Consider the following 5,591-nt stretch of genomic DNA (forward strand, 5'->3'; position numbering starts at 1 on the left):
AGAGTAGATGACCACACTTTCAGTGGTGCTGTACAGTCCCAGTAAAGTACATTGAATTATGGTAGTCCACTGTATCCTCCACAACCTACTATAGCACACACAAGCAACCAGCAAGTTCAGAAGTTGCGCCATACACAAATTTTGTGGGTGCTTTTGTTCTGTTTTCTGACTTGTAAAGTTCTCTAGTGAATCAGGCACTTAAACAAAGCAAACTGTGCAAGTAATTGCCTCTTTGGCAGACGCAACTCATACTTAGTGAATTTCCCAAAGATATCAGTGTGATGAAGACCAGCCCTACAAAAGAAGCCACAGTCACCCATTGGAACATAGATCACCATTGATAATTGCCAGTTCTAACTCAGTTGAGTTCAGTCCATGATCCAGTTTGTTCTGTGCTGTTCTGAGAATAGTTAGGCCTCATCATGCCTGTGTAGGTTTCATAAATACAACAAAATAGAAGACATTCGGCTTGTTAAAGGTTATAATCATGATAACTTAACACTGGATCTGTGTCAATGGACAAAGACCTGATTCAGTTCAGAAAAATGAAGCCCTAGTTTGGTAGGGTCGGTGTCATAGGGTAGATGAGATGTTGTTTTCAAGAGATAAGAGCTTGGCAGCTTATAATTTACAATTGCCATACCTCCACATGAATTATGAGGCATATTATCATTTAGAATGTTGCATTAAAATGTTTTAGTTTTCTGTGTAATCTGTTTTCAAAGGTGCAAAAGGTCAGAGAAAAGGTGGGCTTCATTTCTCTTTACTGGCATCAGTGGACATGCAATTACAGTAGCGCTGATTGATAAACATGCAGCCTTATCAGAAACAAATCAATATTAAAATGGTTTTCTATACACTGTGTCTACCTTTATGTCTCGACCAGTAATGTTGTTCTCAGCTCATTAGCATGCTTTATTACTTAACTACCCTGTTGTTGTTGAGTGGGATTCGAACCGTGGTCTCGATAGATAGATAGATAGATAGATAGATAGATAGATAGATAGATAGATAGATAGATAGATAGATAGATAGATAGATAGATAGATAGATAGATAGATAGATAGATAGATAGATAGATAGATAGATAGATACATGCACAGATCTTCCTGGCCTACGACAGTTACATAAATAAACAATTCATTTTTAGTTTCTCACTTTGAGAATCGTTCTTAGTTAAACTCCAGTCATTGAGTAACTTACATTTTAGACACATTATTGCCTATTACATTGTTTATTTTTTTCAGAACAGTTGCACATCTACAAGCAACACACAGTAGTGGCTTTCCTGAATGAATCAGTGGTTTTGAACGAATCACTTGGGAGAATAATTCAATGACTCACTCTTAACAAAGTTGGTAGATTAGTTCATGAATGAATCGGGATGTTTTAATGAAATGGTTGAATTAATGATTTAATGCCTCACTCAGTAACGTTTTCATGACTGTGTTTTTGAACAAATGAGTTGAATGATTTAATAAAGGACAGTAATTTGCCGACAACTACTGGGATAACAATGTAACCCGCAGAACGAGTCACTGAAAAAAACACCACTAATGAGTGAGACTGACTACTTGAAATTAGATTTGAGAACCAAAACTAACTGTTGATAATTATGCCTTAGAAAGTCTTCCCTGTTTTTACAATTAGGACTGGGAGCTTGAACAATGAAACATTACAGAGAAGTTCTGTTTGATTTTGTGAACATATAGAAAGATACAGAAAAAGATAATCCAGATTACATTGCATATTCCAATGTTTGCTCATGACAACAATGAGGTTATTTGTGGTTCTTGTAGTCAGCTATGCCTTGAATAGTAAAACCTTTTAAACAGGAAAACATATTCACTGCAACATGTGCATCTTTGCCTACAGGGCAGTGCTTGCGTTCTGTATATACAGACATAACCGGATCTTTGATTTATATAATTCCCTGTGGCAGACTGCATTTATCAGCATTGCCCATTTTGTTAACTCATTCAATTAGGATACAGATTTTCAGTTCCACGCCAAAGACACTCCCATCTGACTCCCATAATAAATCTTCCTGACTGCCATATTTCTTCAGGTTTGCTTCCTCTCCTCAACAAGTACCATATTATTAATCTTTTTTTTTTTTTACTCTGCTTTTTTTCTTTCAAGTAATTTTTTTCTATCAGCAATGTCACAGAGGGCTCGAGATTGACAGCTACATCGATCTCCCAGCAGTTTTCCCAGAATGCTAAGCAGGGAATTACAAACAAAAAGCTGTGTTTTCTCTTCTTCAATGAGGCGTTCCCTCATTTTGTTGTTGTTTTTCTATCTAAAAGGATACAGAGCAGCTCAGAGCCTCAAGTGTGCATTTGATGCTTTATAGGAGTCAGGGCCCCAACAGCAGACCTTCCTCGAGAAAGATGCCGCCGCTGAGACAGAATGCTGAGATCATCGTGGAAAAAATAAAGTATGTAAATGTGAATCAAGGGATTTTTTTTCCCTGTGTATTCAGGGTTTTAATGTGGATGGGTCATAAAAGGTGCTTTGGGATGGATGTGGAAGTGCTCGCGATTCTCTTTCATGCATCTGCTTTTTTCTGAGTAAGAATGCTGGTGTCTTGCTGTGAAGAGAGCCCTGCTTCTTTCTAGAGCAAGAACTGCCTTTGAATAGATAACCGAATGCATTTACCACCACCCGATTCTTTGTTATTTTGCTGAGGAAACTTCAATCAAGTTCTTAGAAGAGGCTTCTGCTCTTGGAAAATCTCATATTTATTTATAACCACCCATTGTATGATTATTTAAATGGAAAGGTTAATATACATTACGACATCCCAGGTTATATTTACAATGACTGCAATAATGAATACCATTGACAATACTCTGAAGGTACAGTAAATGTAAACAGCATCTTTATTTACCTTAACTCAAATATAGTCATATTTGGAATACGCATAACTGAACTAATTCAATAGTTAGCCCAAAATTCTGTCATCGTTTACTCACTCCTGAAACGGAATGATTTTCTTTTTTCTGTCGAATATAAAAGAAGATACTTTTTTGTATGTACAATATACAAACGTCAGTGGGGTCCAGTGTCATTCTTCAAAATGGATTCTTTAAAGAAAGCCATAAAATCTTTGGAACGACATGAGGATGAGTAAATGTTTTAATGACAGGACACATCTGTGATCCGTCTGAAACCTCAAAAGTCTCCCAACTGTGACGTCATAATCTGCCTAGAGGTAAATCTTCAATGTCAAATGATTAACAAGTTCAGGACTGTCAGAGACTATCATCATGATAATACATTTCCTCTCCGGTTTATTCCCTCCCTTGTGTTCCCTCAAAACAAACTAAAGTCGAAATGCACTGGCATGAGACAGGCCAAACTGTGAAATCCATCATTTTCTTCTTGAGTGGGTCTGTGTTATACATGACAAGTCCTGTCCCTTGTGGGACACACAGAAAATTGCAGTCGCTGCCTCTCACAAGATTTCGACCTTACTGCTACCTATTAAGCTCAGAGTAATATTTCCACAGGTTTCACAGAGAATCAGTGAGATGTCTTCTGAGAGAACTGAAATTGTACAGCATACATTGAAGATGGTTAGTCGAAACTCTCCGTCAGCTTGCTGTTAAAGCATCCGCTAGCTGTCCACTGCTGACAACTATATATCGAGCAAGTGTTGGTGTCTGAGTGTTCTGTTATTGTAAGGCCCCCATACACTTGAAAAATATATATATTAACAAAAATATAAACGCAACACTTTTGTTTTTGCCCCCATTTTTCATGAGCTGAACTCAAAGATCTAAGACTTTTTCTATGTACACAAAGGCCTATTTTTCTCAAAAATTGTTCACAAATCTGTCTAAATCTGTGTTAGTGAGCACTTCTCCTTTGCCGAGATAATCCATCCACCTCACAGGTGTGGCATATCAAGATGCTGATTAAGTTCAAGAAATTACTTTATGAACTTCTTTACTTGCAAGATTGATAATATTAGAAAGAAAATGGTAACCATGCAACCGTCTACTACAGTATCACATCAGACAGTGCATTGTAGTGTCCCTGAGGAAAAATTCCATTCATTCATTCATTCATTCATTGCTGTAGGAGAGGAAGAATTGTCTAAACTCGTTAAATCATCTAAATCAACAACATGTATGTTAGACCCTACTTGACTAAGCTACTGAAAGAGATGCATCCAGAGGTCATACTGTAGATCCTCCTCTTAATATCAATAATTAATATTTGTCATTAGGATATGTACCTAAAACTCTTAAATTGGCTATTATTAAACCTCTTATTTAAAAAAAACGCTCATCCTATAGAATGTCAATTACAGGCCAATCTCGAATCTACCCTTTCTGTCAAAAATACTAGAAAAGGTAGTATCCTCATGTTCTTTTTTAGGGAAAAAAATGGTATACTGTGAGGATTTCCAGTCAGGATTTAGACCATATCATTGTACTGAGACGTTATGCTAAATTATTATCATCCAATAGTGGTTGTTTCTCTTTATTAGTGTTACTGGATCTTAGTGCGGCATTTGATACTATCGACTGAAACATTCTTTTGAATATACTTGAAAATTGCGTTGGCATTAGTGGAATTGCATTGACATGGTTTAAATAATAATTACCTGACCGTTATCAGTTTGTAGCAGTAAATGAAGAGGTGTCATACCAATCACAAGTTCACTATGGAGTACCACAAGGCGGACCTGCACCTATAGACATGACCACAACGCAGCCCTGAAATGCCATTGTGTCAACTCTCCCCTGTGAAGGCCTCATCGACACGACAGCCAGTGGCACAGATCCGTCTCCAGCATGATGAATCCGATCTTCAACCAAACTGGAACTGGATAAATATTCCGCATGTTCCGATCCAATCTGACTTTTGACCTGTAATGGCTGGAGAACTGGCCCCCTGACTCAGCCTGGTTTCTCCTAAAGTTTTTTTTTCTCCATTTTGTCTCCTGATTTGCCACTGTTGCCTGGGCTTGCTTAGTTGGGGACACTGAATATTCAACAATATTATTGATCTGCCTGCACTGACACCCTTGTATGTGAATTTATGGTGGACAATGACACTTTTTTCTTCTAGATTTGCTGTACAGCCAAAACCAACTTTGTTGCATTAATTTCCTGTTATCCCTGTAAAGCTGCTTTAAAACAACCTGTATTGTAAAACGCGCTAGGTGACTTGACTTGACTTGGATTATCGTTGGGTTTGCCTGTTGGAACAATAAAATCTGTTAACCTTTATCATTGTCTTCGTCTTCTTCGTGTGTTTTGTATCTCCCTCACACTCATGACAGTAACTATAAAAAAACATTTCATTTTAAATAGGTTGCATATTGTTTTGACAAGTTAAATAGGATTTTGCGGGTCTTATTGAAGTATTCTGATCAAAAGACAAGCCTCACCGATGGGAGAGCAGTTATGGATTTCATTATAATATTCTTTTCATGTTACTTCATAACATGTCTTTGTTCATCCAACATTAATTCTCATTCACTCCCTACAATCTTCATCGGATCTTCTTGATGTTTTTCTTGGAAAATATGTTATTTCTCCGGCACTTGGCTGGTTTAATACACACACAAAAAC

At 37.3% G+C, this 5,591-nt stretch overlaps 1 protein-coding gene across 3 annotated transcripts in view; it reads left to right on the plus strand.

Moving 5' to 3' along the window:
• Positions 1-858, plus strand: part of tafa1b (TAFA chemokine like family member 1b) — a 188,165-nt gene extending 187,307 nt beyond the window's left edge. For 2 of the 3 annotated variants that reach the window (XR_013796013.1, XM_079598424.1), the window contains one exon: positions 1-856. This exon is cut by the window's left edge and continues 1,211 nt beyond it. The gene's annotated coding sequence lies outside the window, so the exon portion shown is untranslated. The other variant, XR_013796014.1, reaches the window with a different exon arrangement.
• Positions 859-5,591: the final 4,733 nt, after the last annotated feature.

Source organism: Phoxinus phoxinus (genome assembly GCF_949152265.1).
Source record: "Phoxinus phoxinus genome assembly, chromosome: 22".
NCBI lineage: Eukaryota > Metazoa > Chordata > Actinopteri > Cypriniformes > Leuciscidae > Phoxinus > Phoxinus phoxinus.